The sequence below is a fragment of the Sturnira hondurensis genome, unplaced genomic scaffold (genome assembly GCF_014824575.4).
Source record: "Sturnira hondurensis isolate 20B ecotype Veracruz unplaced genomic scaffold, ASM1482457v3 Scaffold0016184, whole genome shotgun sequence".
In the NCBI taxonomy this organism is placed as follows: domain Eukaryota; kingdom Metazoa; phylum Chordata; class Mammalia; order Chiroptera; family Phyllostomidae; genus Sturnira; species Sturnira hondurensis.
The window spans coordinates 1,169,487-1,196,381 of record NW_028088815.1 but is presented as its reverse complement, the minus strand read 5'-3'; the positions used below and the strand labels follow the sequence as shown (position 1 = coordinate 1,196,381).

Here is a 26,895-nt window from a genome sequence, read left to right as displayed (position 1 = left end):
AGACCATTGAGAGGACATTTCTCTCGATAGATGGTTAGCTTTATAATTTAAATGTAATCTCTGAGGCAAAGAAATGTACCTCTGTCTTGGTTTATCTGAGGTCTAGCCCATGTGGGCTTCTAAACAAGTGAAAAAAATAATTTAAAACTAAAATGTGTCTTTCAAACCATCTTATCCAACCTGCACATGGCATAGAAGTCTCCACTTGTTAACAGACATGCTAGAGTTTACTCAGCCAGTAAGAACTCAGCCAGTAAGAAGCCAGTGAGGCCTAGGGTTTCTCATGTCTGAATCTACACTCTCACCATTACACAAGTGGATCATGGAGGGCTGGTGTTGCTTGTGGAGTGTTGGGCTGTACAAGGATAGTGGTATATAGTAGTGATGGAAGCGTACAAGAGAGGCAGTGCAGGCAATATTTGAGTATTTCCCTTCACTCACATTTTAAGGGAAAAAAAATAATCAACAAGATCTACTTAAAGACAATGGACATTTGTAAGGGAAAAAATTGAAAAAAAGGAACAGCAGTAAGAAAAGCCAGCTATAATGGTATTTTAGTTAATGTTAAAAAGCAGTAATATAAAAAGATGCAAAATGCTGTTGTTTCCTTTTATAAAAGTGCACCAATAAGAATATCTATGTTATAAATGAATATGCATAGAAAGATTGTGATGAAATAATCTCTTGCTACTACTATCATTTGACAAAAGAAAAACCCACACAGATATGAAAATTTTACCTTTAGGTTGATTTGTTGGTGTAGAAGTTGCTAAGTGCTTATTATGGTACTGTGGGTCTCAGTTTTACTTGACTATACCCCCAAAAAAACATCAAAAAACTAAAAAATTATAACAGTCTTGGGATCATTTGGGTACCAGGGACATTTCTAATGATAAAAATTGCATTAAGTCAGCAGCAGTAACATGGGAAGAAAAGATGTTTGCTTTTTATTGCTATATTCTTAAAACTTCAGCAATTTTAATACTTTTATAATTTTCCAAAATGTAATGGCCTTAGGCTGAAGAAATAAAAGTTCCACAAACATGAAATACTTCAAGTCTTACATGAACTTCAACATTGCCACATGCTCTGTGATGACTTCCTCCAAAAATAAATCCAAGAGATTATGGAATGATTGGGGCTGGGTTCTGCCATTCCATAGAGCTTGTTGAGCTGGTGTCAATAAAAAGAAAGAAATTGTGAAGTGTATGCATAGCCATTGACATCACTTCTATGTGAGATGGTTCATGTGTGCAACATTGCTGGTCACAGTGGCTGCTGAAGCACCCTTTTATCTCATACAGAGGCTGCAAGAGTGAACAGAGGTAAATGTAGCCAATAGTCTAGCCCACCTCAGAAATGAACCTAGAAAGACATTGGAATATTTGATTTTGTTATTACTTAGGTTCCACTTAGTTAATTCTAAAAATGTACACCCAGTATCAGTTAGACCGGCAATCAAATACTATTTTTGCCAAGAGTAAATCACTTTTCATCTATTAAAATGAAAATAATACCACCTATTTCCTGTGGTTGAGAGAGGTAAGAGACATAACATATAATGTGCCTAATCCTAGAAGTTGTTTACTTACTTTCCTTAGATTTTTCTGTTATTTTTTAGGCATGAAGCCAAGACACATACTTCTGCATTGCATAGTCTTGCACAATTTCCTCATCCCTCCTTGCAAGTCCGTGCCCACCCCCAGAGAGGAGGGATACAATTCATGCATTCAGTCCTCTACACCAACGTTGGCCTCAGCATAAAATTTTCTTCATGAAAACAGCAGTCATCTCATTTGATAAATAAAGATGAGGTAATTATTGAACAATCTAAGCTACAGAAATGATTAAGGTGCTGGCGACCTTTACTTACACAGAAAGATTAATAGAGTTAAACAATTTTAAGGTGGCCACATGATAAGGAGGGTAAAAATCCATGAACAAATATTTAAAGGGCATAATGTAACAAGGGCTAGGCAGGAATTATTTACAGAGATTTAAAGAGATAAAATTAGTCATGTGACAGAATAAAAACACATTAAGCAATAAGATTCTGGCTATTTTAAAGAACTTTTCATAAGGAAGAAATTTATTGGATATTAAGAAAACAAATAATTGCCCACCAAAAATTCAAGAGTTCCCTGAGAAAAAAGACCATACTCATGGATTAGCCACTGAACCATGAGGTTACCTATCACTCTGGAGAACGGAACCAGGAGATAATAGACCTATCTCTACATTTATTCCTAAACTTGAATCGCTAGTGCTTCACCATTTGTCAATCCTCAGAAGTTTAGGATATTTAAAGAAAACAAAAGTCAAATGTAAAAAGGTTAACTGTGTTACCAGAGTTCATTATCAGGTACCTCTGAGGCCTATTCAGAAAGTATACAACTAGGCAATATGACAAATAGATACATTTACTGAAGAAGATACAAGAAACATTGTACATGGGACAAGGATGCCTCAGTCCCCTCCAAAGCAGGCACCTTGGAACATCAGTCAGTTCTCCCAGCATCTTCCTTACTGTTCTAAACACTCTGTGAAATCCTTTGGTGAAATCACCACCACTGTTTCTTTGTATTTTCCTGATCCTCGATGGTCTGAAATCTCCTCCCTTTCAAAAGTGATTTTAGCTTTGGGAAAAGTCAGAAGTCACAAGGCACCAAATCTGGGCTTTAGAGGGGCTGAGTGACCTGGGTGATTTGATGTTTCACCAAAAGACTCTGCATAAGACATGATACATGAGTGGGTATGTTGCTGTGATGAAGCTGCCGATCACCAGTTGTCCGTAGTTGTGGCCATTTTCATCATATTCCATTTCTCAATGGAAAAACATTGACATAGTACCCTTTATTAATTATTTGACCTGAGGGGGAGTATTTGTGATGAACAACACCTTCCCAATCAAAACCACAGTTAACATGCGCTTAATCTTACTATGACTTCGCAGCATTTCAGGTGTGAAGAACAAGGTGACTTACAATGGGAAGACTGGGCCTTTGTTTCTGAATCAGCCACAGACCCATGATTCATTTCCAGTTATGACCTTCCTGAGGAAATTTGGTTCGTTGGTAGTCATTTGAACCAACTCATTAGCAACTGCTGCACTATGTTCCTTCTGCTCTCATAACAGAAGCTGTGGTACTAGTTTTGCCACGACACTGTTTCATGCTTTGCCAAAATCTTTGTCAAAATCTCAGACATATAGTTTCTGCACTGCTCAGACTAGCTTCTAGTGCTTTCACTGTCAGTCACCAGTCTCTGTTGATTGCAGCCCATACATGTCCAACATTCTCATGTGTTCTGCTTGTTGGAGGCCTTCCAGAATGTGGATCTCTTTCAACAGATTCTTGGCCATCTTTGATGTGTTTGTGCCACACTTTTATTTGTGCTGCACTCATTGCATCATCCCCAAAAGCCTTCTGAATCATCCAAATAGCTTCCACAGAGGAATGTTCAAGCTTAACACAAAATTTAATGCAGATTAATTGCTCTACTCAGTCAGTTTGAATACCACAGCCATAGAGTACACATGCTCAGTCAGTGGCACCTACTGTCCCCTCTGTCTAGTACAGTGAAGTTGTCATTCACATCTGCACATTCCAGTCCACTCTCCTTAGCTGCCAGGTTACATCAATGTCACATAAGCTCTTCTCGTTATATTAACAATGATTGGACTTTTTCCAGACAGACTTCATATACCAATGGTCCACTTGATGTTATTGAATACAAATTTAAAATAGAACCAATTCATGTATATGTGTGCTTTTTCTTCAGTCAAAATCAGCTTCGTAGATGAAGGCACAAAGTAGGTTGAGAGTTGGATTAACCAATTAGCTTTACTATGCAAGGTAACAAGAATATAAAAGCTATGTAAGTCAATAAAATATTCTAATTACATATAACTAGATTTGTAAGGCTCTCCCAGAATTAAATATCCACATGTGTCAATTTCTACAAAGTGTACAAGACAATTTACAAACCACTTAGATTTGACTATATTATGTTCTTCTGATATCAATACTAAGAACAAGATCTAGTAACTTATTAGAAAAGAACTCTGAAACAATGTGCTAATTCAAAAGCAGCATTCAATGCACAGTATCTAGATTTCTAACAGTCTGTAGTTCTTGTAATTAATGCATAACATTGATGGTTTGTACAATATACCCAATATCAAATGTAACAAATAAGGTATCTGATTATAAATGAGAAATGTCTAAAATACCTATTCTTAAAAAATTAATGAAAGACTACCGGGCTGGTGTAGCTCAGTGGATTGAGTGTGGGCCTGCAAACCAGAGTATTGCGGTTCGATTCCCAGTCAGGGCACATGCCTGGGCTGCAGGCCAGATCCCAGCAGGGGACCCATGAGAGGCAAACATACACTGATATTCTCTCCCTCTCTCCTTCCCTTTCACACTAAAGATAAATAAATAAATAAATCTACATAAAAATTAAAAAATTAATGAAAGACTTAACATGAAATTCATTACATGCTAATGAAAACACACTAAATTATTTTCAGATTTTTGGGTCAATGTTGCAATTCATTTAGGAAGTAATATCAACATGTGTCACCTGCCAACAATTGTAAACCCCAGGCAGCATTCCTATGTCAAAAAAGGCTTGATAAAATCTAGCACTTTTTGTGTGTCTTCTCTCAAATTTCACAAAAACAAGGCTTTGTTCTCATAGCTTCAATTTAAAAAAATAATACACTATTGCATGCATCTAATCAACAGATCTATGTTGAACATGCACTTGTCTTGAAGTAATGTCTTCTATTAATGATGAGTTCACAATGACATAAAAAAATGAAAGAGTATAAAGTAGTGAGAATATAAAGAGTATAAAGAATAGAGAATTTAAGCACAGATTGTTGAACTCTGGTGGTGTAATATGCTAGGTTTAAGTATTCTGGGAAAACATAAATTTGTTGAGCCTTATTTTCCTTTGCTGTGAAATGGGAATAAATCTCAACTAACTGAGATTTATTCTGAACTAAAACATATGTGGCAATAAATTAGAAGGGGTTTTGGTTAAGAGCAGAAACTCTAGAGCCAGCCTGGCAATTGTGTTTTAATTCCAGCCCCACCCTTTTAAAGTTCTATGGGTTTGGACAATTTATTTAATTGGTTTTTGTAGTTGTTAGTTTCAGATTCTTCATTTATACAGTGGATGTATGCCTAATATTAGTGTATCACCCATTAATGGTTAATTTAATGTATCAATGGATGGATTCTATAGTATACCTACTACTTATGTTTGCTGTGAGGATAAAAGAGTACTCAGTGGTACAGTCTGGCACACAGTCGTATAAATTAGTCATTAAACATATTAATACATACTCAGTCAATCATAGCCATTGCAACGTGCACACTTATTTCACGTGTCACTCCATACCACATCTACATATAAATCCTGAGAAATACAGAATTTTTCTTTGCCAAATAATACTTATGGAGTGTTAATTATATTCCATATACAGGTGAGATACTGACTTTTAAATAGTTTTCCACCATCATCATATTATATGGCTCCCTATTAAACTTGATATCAGAGAACTATAAATGCATAGGGTGAAACATATTCAACACACACACAAATTTCAGACAATATAGCTTCATAAAAAGAGTCTTTCCCCTAAATGACAAGTAGTAACTACCATAAAATGTTTTTTAAGTATCTAGATTCCTGCTAACACTTCCTACTGCTATCTTCTCACTCCCAGTAAACAGTAAATTGTGACTTGCATGTAACCTGTCTTAAAATGAACATTGGAATCACTATAAATAAAATCACTAAATTAGCTATATTCCCTAGTCATGCCAACAAGTGTAACTTACTAAATTGCATCAACCCCCTGAAAATGGTCTCTTATGCATTTAAGTTTATCATTATATTTTTGTTTTTCTTTTTCTTTTTTAGTTCTTAAGTGCTAAAATGACAATACGTAAAATATCCCATACAACTAGTATTATAAAAATACATAGTCACTTTCAGCTGAAGTTCCTCATCATTTGGGGGAAAATTAATATAAAATATACCTAGAAATAAATCTAGATTTCCAGAATTAAATAGATAAATAGGTCTGAAAAACACTGCATCTACATTATCCTGTAATTGTCTGTGCTATTTTTAAATTAAGTAAATAAAATTTAGAAGATATAATTTTACATTGAAGAGAGGGAGATTCATGTTTATTTGAAAATAATTTCTTATGTTAACATTATACAGAATAAAGTTATTAATAGAAAAACAGAATTGGGGGGCTAAACATAAAACTTTATTAATAATTCCAATAATTTAAAATATAAAATGAATTTTGTAACTAATACTGGTAACCAGGGGGGATGACTTGGGAGAGTTGGTGCTTCTAAAATTTTATATTAGGAAATAACAAAGGACATTTTCACCAGCTAACAATACTGTTTTCTCAAAATATGTAGACTCAATTCAGTCTATGAATATATCTTAACCCAAAACAAATCATCTTATTTAACCTTATTTGTATACCTAACCTACTATGGTAACCTATGCAATTACTGATTGAACATACATGGCACATGATACCATGGTTCCTATGACAGTAGCCACCCCCCCAAAAAAGGTACATTGCAAAAGCAATTGACTTAGCCATAAGGAAGACTTTAAAATGTTATTATCCTATAGGCAATCAAGGTCCTTGTTTGGTTTTAAAACTCCTAGTAAAAATGTAATGTTTTTAGGAAAACATGTTCATCATACATCACTGCATACAGTTTCTATTTTAGTTTTCACTTTTTGTTAAGATTCAAACAATAAAACTATTTGCACAATGTTTACTGCTTTGGGCCTTCTTTCTTTAGCTAAATTAGAAGATATCTAAATATCCATTATTATGAATTAATTAAGCCTTAAAATAAGGTTGGTTATATTCTTGCATCTTTGAGAATAACTCTCAAATGTGTAATAACTTACTAATTCTTTAATAATGAGGTATAAATTATATGTATATATTTATGAAAAGTAAAAAGATATAAAAGTTTAAAAAGTATATTTCTAAAATGGTCCAGTTAGAGCACTGTAGTTCAAGTACATTTTTTTAGCTTTAGAACTGTTGACCTTATTTATTTCACTCCAATTCCAGGTCAATGATGAATACCTAGAGCATAGAAGACACTCTATCAATATTTGAGATTCTATAAAGTACGGAAAACATAGACTTTGCTCCTTGTGTACTGGATTACATAACACTGTGAGGTATAAAATACCACAGAAGTATTATTTTCACTTATCTTTGATGAGGAAATGCTTCTCAGAGGAGATGGCATTTTCTCCAAGCTTTAAGAAATGTGGATAACTTCAACAAGTGAAGATGGAAGACAGAGGATGCTATGCAAAGAATAAAGGAAAAACAAAAATGCAGGGATTTGAAAGCATGTGGTTAATCTGGGTGACTCTAAATGGAACTTGTAGTCTATGGAGGTAGGAAAAGGACAGAGGGAAATGAATAGTTCAGGATAGGATAGAGTCATGGTGCCCACCCAACTACAAAAGACCATCTTGCAAAATTCTGTCCTTTAACAGAAGACAAATGGTACAACTGGTACTGAACTGGTGCAAAAATCACTTTTCTTTAGGCATTGAAGGTGATCAGAATGAGCAATGGGACTACACAAAAGGGCATAAGTAAATATGTCATATTCTTCACATTAAATTAATTATTACTTAAGAAAACATTAAAAAGAAAAAACCCTCTACATTTAAGACATGTATATTACCATTCTCAAACCTACAAAATATAAAAATGTTCTTTATTAAGTTTGCCAACATGTCAAGTGTATTTGTATTTATGTGGCAAAATGTAAACTTCGGCCAAAATAGACCATGTTGTAAAACATACACCTTCTTTGCTTCTCCTATGGGCTATAACTTTTCCCATGTCAAGGTCTTCATACACACACGCATACACACACATTATTCTTCTAATCTTTGTATCCTTATCCGAGGTCAGCCCTCAGACTGTAGTTCTCAGTGTGGCCCACCCTAACTACCTAATCTAATTAAGTCCCTCTCCCCATGAATCTCCACCTCAGCCTCCTAATGCTTTTATACTTTACAGGATTTTGAGTTCTATAATTTCTTCCTTTCCATGCGCAGTGACTTTCTACTCCATGTTTGTAAGCTCCATGATGTCAGGAACATCATCGGTTCTATATAATACCTGAAACAGAATCTGGCATATTAAAAAGATTTAATAACTATTATTCAAATTAATAATTTTCAAATATGAAGTCATATAGAGTTGTCATGCCTAAAAATTTCATATTTAAATATGCAAAATGGAATTTTTAAAGTTCCTGAGGGTCATTCCTAGGCAAAGAATGAATATTGAAGAAAAAGGTAAATATGCATTAAAAATTTCCTAAAAGAGTATTTAATAAAATATTGAAATAATTATATAGAATTATATATAATAAATTCATACAATTATATTAATACATAATTTACATACTAAATTTTAGTATTTATTTGCTTAAATTAATCATAATAAAGTATTTTTTCTGATACTTGAGATAGATCTATATTTTTCTTCACTAAAGAATATATTTCTTTATATGTAAGAAATATATGGAGAATAAAAGAAGATATTCTGATGAAATTTCCCTCTAGCCTATCTTTTTTTTCATCCTCTCATCAAAAGTAAGGGAGCAAGCCCTGGCTGGTGTAGCTCAATGGTTTGAGCTCGGGCCTTCGAACCACAAAATCGTGGTTCGATTCCCAGTCAGGGCACAGGCCTGGGTTGCAGGTCAGTTCCCAGAAGGGGACTCACGAGAGGCAACCATACATTGATGTTTCTCTCCCTCTCTCCTTCCCTTCCCCTCTAAAGATAAAATAAATAAAATCTTTAAAAAAAAGTAAGGGAGCAAGAGTAACCTCAAATACAGTTTTCTTTTTTTTTTTCAGCAGACTGTTATTTTTTTATTATTTTTAATTTAATTCTTGTTCAAGTACAGTTTTCTCAAATACAGTTTTCTTAGGGATCATTGAGGCATGCATGTCACTTTGAATTCATGAATACCAAGAAAGCAGTCAGGGTTGAAGTGGTGAAAGAGACTATTAGGGAGCTCATATGTCTATTTATATCTAAGTAAAAGTATAACTTCATCTTAAAACTCAAAAGTGTAAATCAAACCCTCCTTCATCACCCAATATGATACAAAAATTTATTACACATATTCATAAAATAACCTATTGTTTGTGTCTTTAAAGAAAACATTAAAAATTAGTAATTGTTTATAGTAAAATAATTATCTTATTTAGAAGGGAATAAGTTTATTTACTTCAAGTAGATGGAAAATTTGTAGCTCTACCTGTTGAGAACTGTGTTCTAGAGATAACATGATGAAATAAAGGGAGAAGCAAAGACTTTAAGCCATGATAATATGAACTTCTATGAATCAAGTATATTTAAAACAGTCAGGTTGGTCTCTACTAATATAGAGTTTTGCTGAATAAAGCTATAGGCTAAAGTGAAAATTAAAATCCACTTTTCTTAATAGCTTCTACACTGTTCTGAAAATATCCTTGCCGCCAAATACTTCAACAAAAAGCACATGTATATAATTATGTATTAACATAATTTAATCTCCCTTAAAACAGCTACTCTGATTTTTCTCATGTTTTCCTTTTAAGCTTGATTCTAAGAACAATGTCTAAATGTGACACAACTAGCTATTTTCCTTTAAAATATTTAGCATTAGCTTTTTTAAAAATGAGCATTAAAACTTTTGGTCTTAAATCTGTAAATGTTTGGAACACTCACATAGATTCACATGTGTAGCATATGCTTCTCTCTCCTGTCTTTGGAACAACAGGACACTTAAAACAAATACAGCTGGGCACTGAAAATACAATGTGCTGGGCAAACATATACTGCTATTAACATAAATACATCCTTTCATGTTTCCTGACAAGCACACATAGTTACAAAAAGCTAGCAATCCCCATTTTCCCACAGAACACCCCACAAAGCAACTGTCCTTGGCAACTGGATGTGGAGACAAACAGAGATGAACAAAAGCCACTAGGCTCTGGCTCCTTAGCGGGTTGCTTTCTCAGACCCTGACATTTTAAAGGCAGGAAAAGAAGGTCATGCTTGGCACCAGTTGTTTGCTTTAAAAAAGAAGAAGAGGAGGAGGAGGAAGAGGAAGAGGAAAAAGAAGAAGAAGGAGGAGGAGAAGAAAAGAGAATGAAAAAAAAAAGTATAGTAAGGCAGCTACTCTACTCATCCGTATGTGGTAGCTGCTTGGTTTGCCTCATGTAGCTCCTGAGTCCTTGAACTAAAACTGATCCATACTGGGGATATATACTTCGCCAAACCCCCCATTAAGACTCATTCTTCCGTCGTCTGTGCCCTTCTGTGTATTTGAAGATGTGACCCAAGGGCTTCGGAGTGCTTGATGCTACATGCTAAACAGCTTTCCCCAAATCTCAATCGAACTAGCCATTAACTCACAGATACACACCCTCCACACACATCTTATACTCTGCTGAAAGGCACTGTGGGGATCACCACATTTCACCAAAGTCCAGGAGCCAAGGAGGTCTCCGGAAGACCTGGGAGGCCTCCAGGTGAGATCAGACACAAAGAAATTCCTGACACCTCCAGTTAGAGCGAAAGCTGCCATCGCGACCCCGAGGTGTTGCATAGGAGATCTTTCCCCAGTATTTTGGTGTCAGACTTTATCCCCATGAGGAGCTAAGACCCTTTGAGTAGAAAGATTTTTTCCTGGAACCCAGCGCACTTGAAACTCAAGAGCCCAGAGGAAGCCGGCGAGAATGGGCCAACTTGCCAGCTTCTGGCAAGGTTGAGTTTTCAGGGGCTACAGGTTGCCTGAGTGCAGGTTCCCAGCTCCCGCGGTCTGCAGGAGCTCGGAGCGCTAGTAAGAGAGGCTTGGGGCGGGAGGTGGATACTGGAAGACCGAGGAAGGAAAGGGGGAGCCCGAAGAGGCCCAGGCAGGCGAGAAGATGGGGAGATCCGAGGGTGCACCTCCCAACAGTGACCCACACAGACCTTGACGCCGCAACCTGCGCTTCTTGAGACCGAAGATGCGCACTTTGGAGAAGATATCCACCAGGTTGCCGTTGCAGAGCCCGCGGTTCTTGCTGGGGCTGCTCCGCCTCCGGCTGGCTGACGGTCTGTCCCAGTGCTGTTCCCGCGCCTGCCGCTTCTGGCGGATCAAGCCGCTGGCGATGGCTGCGGCCATGGTGGTCCCGGAATGGGTCCGGAGGAGGTGGGGAGAGAGGAAAGAGGAGCTCTGGGCGCGGGAGAGGGAAAAGGCGGTGCAGACTGCGGCTTGCCTTCGGGGAAGCAGACCAAGGAAGCTGGAGGGGCTGGGGAGACGGGTAGGGGCGCTTAGTCCCTAGTGGGATCCATCGTCTTCTCCGCGGATCGCAGGTCCAGGCGTGGCTCCAAAGGACCTTTGGTCGCAGGGGGCAAGCCCGGGAACCCTAGGTTGTATCAGCTGCCTTCCAGTCGAGTTGGAGCCTGAAATGGGGTTGGGGGTGCGAGCTCTGCCGGTCACCACGCGACGCCTGAACCCAGTCGCGGACCGCCGCCGCCACTCACGCTGCCTTTTTGCCCTACCTGCTTTCGCAGCAGTTGGTAGAGCTGGCTGCCGTCTTCCAGGGCACTGGGTGGAGGGCAGGTCCTGGCCTGGACCTGGCGCCTCTGTCTGAATAGTGAATGCTGGGCAGGACTCAGCACCTGGCTGGAGCTGTCCTGCCACCGCCGCCTGCTCTTGCGTTTTGCCGGTGATTGTCAAGTGCTTTGGAAATCAGCATCTGGAGAGAGCAATCTTCTCCTTGGAGATCTCTAATCAAAGCGCTTCGTTCCATCCCACTACACTGCCCTCACGTCCCCCTCCTCTGTCTCCCTTCAGAAAGAAAAAAAAATGTATGTACATGTAATAATATTTTAAAATATTACTATTAATAATAAAGACAGCTAAAATAGAGTACAGGGGGTGAGGCAGCGAGGGCTAAGAGGTTGAGCCAAAGCAGATAGAATTGAAGGAATATCGCTGCGCTTTCTGTTAGATGAAACTGGTAGGCTTCCAAGGTGTCCATGGCCTAACTAGGGCTTCTGGGTCTGAACGTTTCTCTGGGTCCACAGAAACTCTATGGTGCAGCTGGAGGGTGAGGTGGTTTCCACTCTCCTCGCTAATCCCTTAGGCACCAAAGTTACCCCACCCAGGGAAGGAGAAGGGGGAAAGAGGAAAGTGGGAGGCCTAGAGGGGGGAGAGTGTGTCCTGAGGAAGGAGGCGTCTCCAGTCCCTACCTACTGCACTTAGAGTTGCCGGACTCTCCCTTCTGCTGCCAGGAAGGGCAGAGTTGTTATTCTGAACCCGCAGCATGGAGCAAAACTGAAGGAGGAAGGGAAGATGACAAAATGTGGCAAAGTGACTTGGAAAGACCCCTTCCAACATTTGCTCTCTTGCACTTGGAGGAGGAGAAACAGAAGCTGTAGCTGCTACCAAACAGCATCAGGATAGGGTAAAAGCCCAATGGCATTTTGAAGAAGTCGCAGCAGAACTATTAAGGTTGGAGGAGGGTGCCATAGTATTTCAGTGACAACAAAAGGCAGTCAGACTGAGGAAGAGTCTAAACTGAATTACTGATTTTGGCTTCCTTGGCTGAAAAAGCTTTGTCAGAGGGAAAAGCCACATATACTGTACTTGAAATTCCAGTACAACAGTGCTGTCTCCTCTCCTTGATTTCCTATCTGTGCCCCAATAGTGTTCTGACTTAGATAAATGAAAATATGAAGGTCCAAGAGGAAGGGATCAAGTGGAGGGCAACCAAAGAAAGGAGGTTGGGGGGAAAAAAACACTTCACGCTTGGATGATATAGATCAGTGGTTTCTAGGATACAGTGTGAGTGGCAGACTGAGTATAGGTTTTGCTAATTTGGTTTCTTACCTTTTTTCTTTTTCTTTCAGCTGCTTTGCTTATCATTACAGGGAAGTAAAGAAAAGAAATGCTGAAACTAGACTCATTTGGTTATCAGACTTGTAACAATCACTCCTCCAGTGACTGTTTTACAGCTGGAGAGAAGAAAGACACTCTAAAAGCAACCATGGAAACATTTCTGAACCAACATACACTTTCTCTTTGTCTCAGGAATAATCAGTAAAGGACTGTAAAGACTTGCAACCAGGCTGGTGAAAGAAGTTCAGCCAAGGGCTTTCTGCCTAGCAGAAAGCTAGGCACTTTCTGTTCTACAGAACTTTCTCCACAATCTCTCCATATAAGCAATTACTTCTAGGCTGATATTTATTCTATTCACTCTTTATGCTAACAAATCTCCCATGTGGAAGAGAATTTAATGTAACGGGAATGTGCAGATTTGAGTTCGAAACGGTTAGAACAATGTACATCATATTTAACCATAAAGGACATAATCTGTTGGCTTATTTTCCCTATCTTGTTATGCTATATCTACAAAATAATCAAAATTATTAAAAAGAATAGGTAGGAGTAATTTTGCCAGAAATGTACAATCTCTAATCACCCATGAGATAATAATAGTAAGGAAAAGAGGTGTGTTAACTATTTTGCTCTCTATCTCTAACACTTTATTTTCAGTTTTACCTGTTTTTGTTTTATGTTGTGTTGGCATGATCGTGCTTAAAAGAGAAGCCCATCTGCAGAGATAGATACATCTAAGAAAAGGCTATTAGAGTGTGTCTTTTAAAAATTCACCAAAATAAGTCCCATTGAACATGAGAATAGCTACTCCTGCCTTCCCATATTGAAGACAGGCTGTTTCAACATTTCAGGTAGTATAGCTTGGAATATCCAAATGGCTTTACAATAAAATCAAATATATTTATCTAAAGCTACTAGTGGGTTTTTCAAGGGAATATGGTACAACTTCCTCAATCAACATATCCTAGTTTGCTTTGCAAGTTTTTTTTTCCTTTTTGTCCTTATATGTCTCTGTTATATTAACTTGAACACAGTGAGATTAAACAGGTATTTATTATACTGCAATCTTTTCCCCAATTCTTTGGTTTGAAAAATTGGGGAGGTCGGTTTTTTGGCTCCTTTGTTCGGCAACCTACAGACAAGGCTGGGATTCAGCACCACGGACAGGGATAGAGCCTTAGCCACTGCTCTTAGAGCTGAAGCAAATTCACCTGAGTGTAGGAGCGTGCTCTGTGAGTGTCCGAAAGGTTTCTACATTTCTCCCCTCTTCTTCAAGGTGGAAAGAAAATTAATTCCCACAGCTTCTACTGACATTAATAACACACACCTCGGAGCATAAATCTTTTCAGCTTTGTGAAAACGGATAAATACTCTTTCTTGAGGAATTCCTACACCTGGCGCAGCGCCTGAAACAACAGGCGACTGACTCAGTCTCAGGGCTTTCATTCACACTGTGAATTTCACAAGCCTTGAACGGTTGTATCTACTTGATGTGGTTTCCTGTTTTGGTTTCCTGTTTGTAAGGGAGAGTGGGATGGAGGCAGCATTGAGATAATCAAGGTCATTTAGCTTAATCCCTGTGTTTCCCTTTTCCCTTCCCAAAACGGCGTTTAGTTGTTTCTGGATAGAGGTAAGCTAACGAAAACGCAAGAGAGCCATCTGCTGTTTTAAACTGTGATAAAAAGCGTGTGCAAAAGTGGAGTGAAAAGCCGTTCAGGGCCTGTGAACACAAGTCCACACTTTATTGCTATTTAGAAAATAATTTCTCAGTCACGAGAAGTTCTTTGCAGTTGTTAATTTCATCTGTGAGTTTATAAAATAGACGAACAAAAAATTAAGCACTGCCCAGGTAGAGTGGCTCCTGACCAACATGTTAAGGGTTTTACTCTACTCCTGTTGAACTCTTACTTCAGTTTTGGTTGATGTCTTGATTTTGACACTGCTTGGCTATACAATAAAACAACTCCAGCAAATGTCTTATTCTCTTTCAGCTTCAATGTTCTCATCCTAAAATCGAGATCCTAATAGAATATCCTTTTCAACTCTCATGAGATCAAATTTAGTAAATCAATGTAGAAGTCTTAGTAGTGTCTGGCACATCATAGGAGATCAAAAATGACAGCTATTATTTTCATTATCTTTCAGATCTCTCACATCTACCTTGTAAACACTTTTTCAAATTTATTTTTTCAATATCAAAAATATATGTATTCTCATGTATATTTCCTCAGCTCCCAAATGGGTACTTTGGCAAAATTTACAATAAGAAATATTAAAAAAATATTTTAAGTTTCAGTGAAAGAAGTCTAAGTTCAAACCTTAGTTTTTAATTGACTAAATTTGTGAATTCAGCTCTATATGTCTATTTCCCTACTCATGGAATACTGATAATAAAAAACATTTTCCTTCTTGATCTGGCCTGTGTGGCTCAATTGGTATAAAGTGTTATTCAATAAACTGAAAAGTTGTAGGTTCAATTCCCAATCAGGCCGCAGGTCTAGGTTCAGTTCTGGTCCTAGTGCATTTGAGAGGCTATCAGTGGATCAATGTTTCTCTCCCTCTGTCTTGCCCTCTTTTAAAATCAATTAGCATGTTGCCCTGCCTGGTGTGGCTCAGTGGATTAAACTCCTGGCCTAGGAACCACAGTGTCACTGGTTTGATTCCCAGCCATGGCACATACTTGCGCTGTGGGCCAGATCAGGTCTCCAGTAGGGGGCATGTAAGAGACAACTACACATTGATGTTTCTCTCACTCTCTTTTTCTCTCCCTCCCCCCTCTCTAAAAATAAATAAATAATGTATTTTAAAAATCAATTAGCATGTCCTCAGGTGAGGATTATTAATTTTTTAAAAAGCATTTTCTTCCTTACAGAGATTAATATTGTGTACATATGAGAAAGGAGGTCTAAACTGTAAGGTACCATAACAACATTAGTTCACTGGGAGCTGATTATTTGGCTACTTCGCTATGCTTTCAGGTTTCCTGAGGATATCACGTTCCCATTGGCCCCTCTATTTTGCATATGTTGTTCTCTCTGCCTGGAAATTTTTATTGCCCCATGTATATGCTCCTCTTGGTAATATAAAATTAGCTAAAACCATAATTGGAATAAGGTAAACATAGGCTTGACTGTATTTCTTTGACTGACTCATTTAAACCTAAGTCTCAACTTCCTCTTCTGTAAAACCATCATTATAATATAAAGCTGTTATCATGATTAAATGAGAACATTTATGTAAAACACCTAAAGCAGTGCCTGTCTCATAGTGCTAATTCAATAAATGATAGCTACTGGTAATCACTTAACTCCTCCTAACTCAGGTCTTCATTTTTTCAATGACCAAGTTCTTTATTGATAGCTCAGTGAAGATATCTGAAACTACCTAGTGAGTGTCTCATGCTTAACATGGGAAGATTAAACTCTCATTCTTCTTTGTCAAACCTGGGCTCTTTACTTTTCCCCATCTGTGGAACAACACCACCATTCTTCTTGACCCTCAAGCCTACCACTTTGAAAACATACTAATTTCTTTCTTTCTTTAATATTCCATATGTAACTTTTCAGCCAAATCTATTCACTCTATCTTCACAATAAATTTAAAATATGATTGTTTCTCATTATCTACCACTGTCATCATTTGAACTATTACAATAGCTACTTGATTGGTCTCTTGTGATCCAACATTGCTTTTCTTTGATATTCTCTCAACACTGTGGCTAACACAGTGGAAGGTATAAATCAGATTATGAGAGGCCTCCCAAAAACCTCAAAATTCATTTAAAAATTTTTATTTTAGTCTTACATGTTAAACTTCAGTCGCCTTCAAAGTACTCTCCACTTGATCTAATACATCTATTAAGACATGTTTGCTACTACTCAAAACAGTGTTTGAACTAATTGATTTTGATTCTTTTTAGGGCTTCTGCTTTTGTTGTTGTTGTTTGTTTTACCTCTTCCACGTTGGCAAAATGTTTCCCTGTGAGGACTTTTCTCTTCAGGGAAACAAACAAATAAAAAAGTCACTTGGGGCGAGATCACCAGGGAGGGTGGTAATGAGGGTCATGCCATTTTTGATCAAAAACTACTGAATACTTCAGCATCGTGGGGGCCTGTGTACTAATAAATCGCTCATGATAAAATGGGCAAACACATTAAAAGAATCTTCAAAAAATTTTTACTGAAGCCAAATGGAGCCTCTCACAACAATCCCAGCTGACACACTGATACAAACAGGCCCCTAGAACACTTTTCTGGGGGAAGCTTTTACTACAAGGGACTTGCCCTCCAGAAGATAATAAAATCCTGCACCTCAGTAGAAGCCTAAGACCTCACAGTGCATACAATGCTCAATATAATTTTTATTTCACATGTGCCTTTATTTGGTATCTAGTATCTCTACTTCTTTCTCTTTATTCACCAGTTGCTATTCCTCAAACCACCTGCCATGCTCCAGTGACAGAACATTTATACTTGATCTTCCAGTAGATTCTCTCACCTTCTTCAGTTCTTTACTCATATATTATCTTCTCACTTGAGACCTTCTCTAAAATAATCTATTTAAAATCACAACCTCCAAACACAGTCAATCTCTTCTTCTTTCCTTGATTCCTGGTTTTACTTAGCACTTCAAACTTTTTAAAATTCTGTGCATTTCCTTTACTTATTTGGACTACCTTGCTTTCTTAACATATAAGCCCATTTCTACTGCCACATATCCAGTACTTAAAATGGTGTCAAGCAAAATAGCTACTAAATAAATATTATTTGTTCATTGATAGCATTAAGTTGTATATGTAGACATAAAAACCGTTAACACCAAATAAGAACAGAAAGGCCTTCTTAGCCAAGTCTTTCAAGGACAAATTACCCTATGCTACTTGATCTCTTTAAACACTAAGAAATCTAAAATTCTGTTTGGATTGTATACAATCTCAACCCTATCAATAGGGTATACAGTGAATACTTTAGCCTTTGCTTGATGACTTGGGCTCATCCTAATGTGACATACAATTGATTTCTGAATTCCGGGGCCCAGGGCAGCAATTTTCAACCTTTTTCATCTCTTGGGACAAATAAACTAATTACTAAAATTCTGTAGCACACCAAAAAGTGTATTATATTTTTTGCTGAACTGACAAAAATAGGTATAATTTTGATTCATACATACTGGACAACTATTGTTATGTTGGCTGCTGTCATTTTTTATTTGACAATCTAAGGTAAAAGAGGTCAGTACCCATGACTAATTAGTAAGGTAATGTATCTTTTAAAAATTCTTGAAGCACATTGGTGGAAAATCATTGCCCTAGGGGCTTACTGAAAGATACGAAACTTATTCTACCTCAATTAGACAGGACTATACTACTGACTTTTGTGACTCATCCCTCCACATCCTCTTTCTCCCTTGCTTTCAGGTTACCATTTGACAGTATGCCCCTTTTCCAATTTGTTACATTGAATCTAACATAATTTAGGAATTGATGACTATATTCATTAGAATTTTCTATATATATAAAAGTAACTGAAATCTAAGGGAAAAGAGCATATAAACAAATTCAGCCTTATTGATATTAATTTAGTTTTTAAAGAAGCCTTTTCCCATTGCCTTTTTAGCTTTTGTTATGCTCTAGTGGATTTTGTTGCATAGGTCACTTAAGTTCCAAATAGATAAGTTTCTATATGGCTTACCAAAAACAAGTATATAATTTTGTGTTTATTGCAACTTCAAATGAACAAAAAGTCCAAAGAACATATTTTGCAACATTAATGTTTATATTAAATGCTATCACTTCTTATTTTTCACAAAACAACAATCTTCCTATTTTCTTTCATTTCTGCCAGTGCCACAGGCATTATTTGACCTTAATCAAATTATTTGACCTTCATCAAATCTAAGAAATCATTTAAGATGTGCCATTATTTTAGGTGTAACAAGAAAAATTCAAAATATTATTTTGTTGTGGACCATTCTGCCTGCTTTCAGGAATTATAACCCTAACTCCCCCTCCCACCCATGGCTAAGGATGAGCTAGTGACCTCTGGAATTCAAGCCACAGGAGACAAAGCTTGTCTCTGGTAGCAAATGCTGCCTCAGTTTCCTCTCCCTGCCCCCCAAATTTGGTCGGAAGTCAGTGACGGGTAAGATCCCTCCCTATGGGCAGCCTAAGCCAGACTCCATTACTTGGGAGGCCATCATGGAAGGACTGGGGTGGGGGACTGCAACAAAGAGCGAGCAATAAACCTGTGCCCTCAGGTTATGTGACATAGCCTGAGTCCCCATGTCCTCTGGGAGAAGCGCTCCCTGGCTCTACTCCCCTTAAGCCTGAATACCTGATGGGAAGAGGGTGCAGCTTCTTGCCTTGCTAGAGCATGTCCAAGGGGGAAATCTGGCATCACAAAGAATTTTTGATAAACATGTTAAATCTGCTCAGCTAAGAATGCTTTTGTTCACATGATAAGGGTCTGAGAGGAAATGAGTATGTCTCCCAAAGTTTCTGCAACTCTCTCCCTGACAGACACTGAGTCAGACTAAGCCCTCAGATTTCTTTGAAATGTTATCTACTGTTTGATTTTTGCTGCCCTGTATTCTTGTGTATTACAACCCAATGAAAGCCTCCTGGAGGAGGGGGTTCAAGGCCTTTTCCCCCTGAGAAACTGGCCATTGCTCAAGGCCTTTCTCCTTGGAGAAACTGGCCACTGCTCATGGCCCTTCTCTCTTGAGGGATTGGCCACCTCTCTTCCCCAAGCAGATCATGTCATGCCATGTCTACTTTCATCCGTGGTGGACAAGGGGACTTGTGAGGAAAGTTGCCCCCACATTATTTTATTAAGTTATTTCCTACCATAGATTATGAGATGTATACCTATTTCAGAGATGTTTACACATAACATGTATTTGCATCTGAAAAATAATGAAATATGGTATAATGGGATTTTATAAGTCTATGATTGGGAGTTGTACTCTTATTAACTCTGGGAGTTTTACTCTATTTTGCTTAGACATCTCACGTCTTTTGGTTAAAAATATTTTGTATCTCAGAGCATCTGAGGGCTAAAACATCTTTAATTCTGTAGCTGTCATTGTTCTGTTGTTAAGTCCTTTATTTCCCAGTGGCTCTAAATTGAAGAGATATATAGAGTGTAAAGAAATATTGCCCAAATGTTTTCTGTTTGCTTATTTTATCATCCTAATACAGTGAGTGACTCACTCCATTTTGTCACATGGTCTTATTTGTGAATCACTTTTGCATATTTTAAACACTTCTTAAATTAAGGATAAAATATGAGGGTCCAACATTTTTTTTCACAAGACATTTTTATAGACTAATTTGGCATGAACTAGGGTAGGGTTTTTAGGATAATTGGCATTTATGTTTTTATCCACTGTATAATTTTATTCACTGGATAAATGGGTTGAATGTAAAGTGGATGAGGTAATTCTGGAAATGTAGGCTATATTGATGTCCCTTTCCATTTTTCATTCATGCGGGGAAACATCAAAAGGAAATGTTAAGTTGCACTTGAGACAAAATTTCAGCTAGATTGAATTTGGGAGGTGGGGTTGGGTAGGGTGGGGGAGAGTAGAGAGAGGGAAATGGAGACATCTGTAACTGAACAGCAATAAAACATAATTCAAACTCAAAATTATATTTTTACAGTCTAAATTCAAATCATATTATATTTTTATTACAGTTCAAATTCAAAAGCACTGTACATTTTTTCTGTGATGGTATAACTGACCTTTAGATTCAAAGAACAATATAAATAGATGTCATAGTCTTTTAAATTAGATTTTTAGGTTATGAGTGTATTAATGCTATAACAGTGTTGTTAATTAACTTTGGTGAATATATTTATTTCTATTAGGAGCAAATTTTAAGATATTTATAAAAATCTGAAAGAAATTTTATTGTTGCTTAATATTTTAATTCAATAAAAAAGTGCAAACTATTGGTACCAAAAACTTGTGAACATTCTTCCCTATATAAGTAATACCAGATTGATAATAGCAGATGGCTTAGCTTTACAAATCTAGTGTATTTTTTAATGTAACTAATATGCTGGAAAAATATTCTCAGTGGCTTTCATCCTTCTCTATTAAAATGAACCCAAAATGTGCATAACATTTATTTCAGAACTGTGAATATTGATTTATATTTTCATGTGCTTCTCAGTAGGGGGAGACAGTAACTGTCAATTTAATGATATACCAGTGAATTGGTTGTAAAAAACTATTGAACATCTCAATAAAAATGTGTACTTAACTTTTATAAAAATTTGGGAAATGAATGTTTATTAGTAACTTCAATGCAAAGATTCTGTGCACACATATGATATAATTTTATTAATATTTATCATTGTGACCAATTTCTATTCAATGATTACTAGAATGGCCAGTTTTATAGCAATTAATTGTTCTTTGTGTTTAGTATAAGTGAGTTAAACATGGGTATAAACATATGCATCTGCACACCCATGCACACATTTACACAAACACATGCGTGCACCGAAAAGTAACAAAATCCCTGAATCCAGCATAGATTATTGTGAAACATTACTGATTTTCAAAGGAAAATGACTTCTGAGACTCTTAGAAAACTATTTTCATCACTGCATAAGAGTATAGGTTACTGGGACTCAGGAGAATAATTTAGGGATCTGATTTTTCAGTTTTTATGCACAAAAGTAAGGACTAGGCTCATGAATATGGCATCAACTTATAATACCATCTATTAATTAAAGCGTATTTTCTGAAAGCCCATCAGGAACTACTGTATTGTGCATGCCTCAAAAAACTCTTTACAACTCAAAAATCACTTCTTTCTAAACCCTGGGACCAATTTTTGTCTCAGTGTTCAGGGTTTAGGAAGTCTAGCTAAATACCTTATGCCTTAGGGTTCTGGAAAATTTGCTATTAACCTGTTTCTGATCTTGTAATCTACTTCTAAATATGTATGTGAAAGTAATTTCCAAAGTGCAATGAACTTAAGAAATAGTATTATAAATTGATGTCATATTACTGAGCCTAGTCCCTACTTTTTAGGTAAGAACTAAAAACTAGATCCTTAATTATTCCTGAGCCCCAGTAACCTACCAGATGTTTCCCATTGCTTCTGTAACAAATTAGCACCAATGTAGTTGCTTAAAATAATACATTTATTCTGTCTCGATTCTGGAGGTAGTAAATCTCAAGCAAGTCTCACTGGGTTTTAGTCAAGATATCTACAGAGCTGGGTCTTTCTGGAAGTTCTAAGGAAAAAATCAACTTGCTTTTTAAATTTTTTTTCCCTTCTAGAGGCCAACTTCATTCCTTGGCTCATGGTCTTTTTCTTGCATCATTCTACACTTTCCTTCCTGTGTTCACATCTCCTACTTTGATTCTGATCCTCCTGCTTCCCTTTATGAACACTAGTGGTTACATTGGATCCACCCATATAATTCAGGATAATTTCCTTATCTCTAAATCTCTAATTTAACCACATCTGCAAGATCTCACCATGTCAACTGGCATTCACAGGCTGCTTGAATTAGGACTTGGACATTTTGGGGGGTTACAACACAGTGTGCCATATCTACTCCATATCTAAAGAGCCTTGCTTAGCGTTTGACAATCACCTACCCAATCCAACTACCTTGGACAGGATAATTGCTCCAAAATGTCAGTTTTTAAATTAGAGTCCTATTTACTGCAAATATAATTGTTTTAACATTAGCTGCTTACTTGGTTGAATCTCTGATGACTTCCTGCTTCTGTACTCCCTGCTCAAAATGATGTCTTATTATTGGCTGGGTCTCTCTGATACCACCTACTTACCTAAGTTTCTTGACTTTAATTATTTCAACTCTCAGAAAGAAATGTACATAATTCTCAGTAGTCGTGGAAACAGCCATTCTGTTCCCCTGTGGGTCGTGAGGATGCATTTTCTGAGTCCCACATAAATCCATGAAGAATTTAATTTCATGAAATGCATCACGTGCATTTCATGAAATTTAGGGCCATAATATTGTGCTGAATAAAACTAAAATTAGACATGTGATTCTCTACAAGATGAGATTTGATGCCTGGGGCTATCACCAAATGGAGGAAGTAGATTCTGAAAGTCTTTTTTCCCCCATTCCATTTTCATTCTTATGTAACTGTAGGAACAGTAGATAATTGCTGTTCCTTTTTAGAAATTTAGACTAGCTCCTTAAGTAAGAATTTGCCTTAACTCTAGATTTAACATTTACTAAAAATTAAAATCAAATATTTTTAAATGAATCAGAAGCATTTTCACTGAGTTTGATGTAAACAGAGGATGAGGAATCTCAGGAAAATAATAATTTCAGGTAGAACACCATAAAGAGTTTTACATAAAATTTAGGGCCCTGAGCTCTAAATTTCTCTCTGCTCACTCATTTGCCCTTTTCTCTTTTCATGTTGTCACTTATTTTACCTTCCTCTGGGTCCCTCTAGAGATTTGAAACTGGTTTCCAGAGATGAGTGCACCTAATGGTTGCAAAAAAAACTTTGGCTGTGAGTCAAGAATGCAGTTATTCTACTTTATGGATAGATAAAGATATAGATGTATGTGTGTGTGTGTGTATATATATATATGTATATATATATATATATGACTATATAGATATATAAATTTGAAACACCAAGATCTTTAAGTACATAGATTTCTCCCCATTAGTAGGACTAAAGTGCCCAAACAGAATTATTCTCTCCCAAATACCTAATTGATGCAGTCAGCTGAGCTAAGGAGTGGATAGCTCTGGCCACACTCACAGGCTTGTGTTCATCTCTCCATAAAATGGGCTTAGCGACCCTCTCAAGAGATTTAGTTCTAACAGAACAAGTCTCAGAGGTAGTTTATGTAAGGAATTTTTTAATGCAAACAGGAGACAGCACTTCAACACATCTTTTTACTATAAAGTTTCAAGTTTAGCCTTTGGTGTCCTCCTACAATAGTCAGAGTAGATATTCAAATGTTGCTTATTACTTTTCTTGACTACTTAAGCAGAGATAAACCAGGTGTCCTGATCCCCAGACCTCTGTTTTAGCTTCCATTTCATGACTGAGAAGTGCTCCTTTACTTTCCTTTTGAAGGGACATTCTACTGTCCCTCAGTAAATTCATGTCCACCTACTCCCAGCTTCTCAAGCTCCTCTGGGATGCTCTTTGGCTCCTAAACACTCCCAGTCACCCCATCTCCTGGCACATACTCACATACTGTAAGTCCTCAATTAGTGGTTGTGGAAAAAGGGAAGAGGATAAGAAAGAAATAGCCTCAGTTTCTAGACTTTGATCTCCCTAATTCTTTACTCAGCAGTAAAATATACCTCCCTTTGGTCCCATTTCCCAGATAACATTGTAACTGGGGGGGGTGGTCTTCAGATCCCCTGATTTTGGCTAATCTCAATAAACAGGAAAATCACTAATATGTAGATAAGAATTATATTTCATTCCTCAGTTATAATTGTTTATGAATTTCAAGCGAAATCTTAATTTGTTACATTATATCATTATTCTATATCTTTAAAAATTAAAACAGGAAGTAACTTTAAAGATGGTCTAATCTAAGATGGGGGCAGTGAGGGGGGAAATGGAAATAACTGTACTAGAACAACAATATAAATAAATAAATAATAATAAAGTAAAAAAAATTTAGAAAGATGGTCTAATCTAATAATCATGTTTTACTCATCAATAAACTCAACCTGCAGAAGGTTAGTTAATTTACTTAATTAATAAGCTAACAGGAAGCAGCTCCAGGCCTGGATCCCACATCTGCTGAGTTCATATGCCAGGACTTTTTGATTGTACCTCTCACCTTCTTAGAAGAGCTTGGCTACACTGGAGAAGAGTGTTCACTATATTGTCCCCAGAGCAATTCTGGAATACAACTATCCTCTCTCCCTTCTCATTTAGCACAGCCCTTTTCTTTCCTTACGTAGATATATAGACTATCTTTATATAACCTGAGTTATGTATGATTTATTGCTCCTATCATTTGGAAAATAGGTTCATTTTGGTTGATATATTTATTAAAAGATAAATTTCATAAAGGCATATATTGTAGTTTACATGACCAACCTTCATTCATTAATTCATTCAATTAAAAATGAACACTAACTCTTCATCCATATGCTTTACCCAGTACTCAGACATCAATAAATGATTCTACCCTCAAGCAGGTCGGAGTACAGGTGATTGCTACATATGTATGTGGGAATAATTACTATAGGTGTGGAGTGTAGAAGTGAAAAGAAGGGTCAATTCTACCTGGTACAGGTCAGAAAAGGTGTCCTGGAAACAAGAACTTGTCAAACTAAGATTTAAAAGATGGGAGGTATTTACCAGATAGACAAGTGAGTCAAGGGGATTTCAGAGGGAAAACATCAAATGAGAGAAACTCCAAGTCAAGATACAGTTTAATGTGTGAAGGTAAGTGGAAACAGTTTTGTCAACCAAAACACTCCATCTGTGTAGGAAGGAATACAAAGATCCTCAGCTGGTGACCATATTAGGAACCATATGCTGTTTGGAGGAATTTGCACCAGTTTTAGAACCAGCAGAGAAAATAAATATTATGTAATAATTCATGGAACTATGTTTGCAACATGACAAACTTACCTGGGTATTTTCATATCATCTCACTATTTCCACATTGCTTTTTCCCCATGCTTTTTTATTCATCTGACAAGCAGGATCATTAAGTTAAAATGTACACAAAATATGATATATGTGTAATATATTTTTAAGCATATTGTACTTTTCTCCCAATCCTTTACAAGGAGTATGTGAAATCTTCATAATCACAAAAGGTTGCATATTTTTTAAAACAGAGAAGTTGATTTAGAAGAAACAAGAGGAAAACACATACATAAAGGAGAAAATCTTTGTTTAGCTGAGGAGCTAGCTGTGGATGTCCATTAGCTGATTAGACTTCTGTTACACCTTTTAACATAAGAGCATATTCTATTTATGCAATATCAAAAGCTGTGTTTAGAATTCTCAAATATCAAAAATATCCAGTTTCCTTTCTATGGTAAGAGATATGGAATATTACTGTTCTAATAAAATAATAATAACAAAAACAATAAGATCTTTTTCCTTGGGGAAAAAAACAAGGTTCTAATCTTATAGATAACCTTCAATATGGTGTTTTAGGGTATAGGTAATATAACCTATAGGCTGAGAGTATTTAAATGGTTGATATAATAAAGAGCAGAATTAATTTTCTGCAATAAAATGTTTTTTTCTTCATGGCCTTACCTTGACTCCTAGTTTAATGACCTGATTTTATTTACAATATACTCATGTTCCCATATTCCATTATTAATGGTGCACTGAATATCACAACAGTACATCTCTGTCACTGAGATACTCAGTTCTCATGATGCTCTCTGTGTGGTTATGCAATCACACAGATTTTTTTAACATCAGAGAGACTTAGTCACTTGCAGAGTTCCCTCCATCATTTTTCCTAGCTAGTTGGTATGAACAGTTCAATTTCATTTTCTTCACAGAAGTAAATTACTTTATACTGTGATAGTCCTTACACATTCATTCTAGATTAAAACTTACACACAGCTAAATAAACATTGCTAAACCCTCTGGGTCTGTCATTTGAAAATAAAAACAACTGCTTCTACATAGAATTCCAGAGTCTAAATTGTTAGATTCACATTTACTCTTCTCCTCAGAATTTCCATAGAAAGGGGCTTTGTACTCATCTGGTGCTATTTTGTACTAACAATGATGTTAAGAGGATGTCTGATTTCCTCTTGAATTCTCCAATGGTTCAGGACCCAACATGTCCAGAGTCACCCTCTCCCTTTTCTGATGGCTCTAATTATAGAAGGTTCTTCCCAGGATTGGGTCCAAAGCCTGATTTTGCATTGCCCACTAAAACAAAATGTTT

General features: G+C 36.8%; 1 long non-coding RNA gene across 1 annotated transcript; it reads right to left on the bottom strand.

Annotated features, from left to right (window-relative positions):
* Positions 1-1,217: 1,217 nt before the first annotated feature.
* Positions 1,218-18,262, bottom strand: LOC119000690 (uncharacterized). The gene is made up of 3 exons (XR_005069377.1): positions 18,158-18,262; positions 1,749-1,754; positions 1,218-1,228 (listed from the first exon to the last, which is right to left on the bottom strand). It is a non-coding gene; the product is annotated as an uncharacterized LOC119000690 (long non-coding RNA).
* Between the last annotated feature and the right edge of the window lie 8,633 nt (positions 18,263-26,895).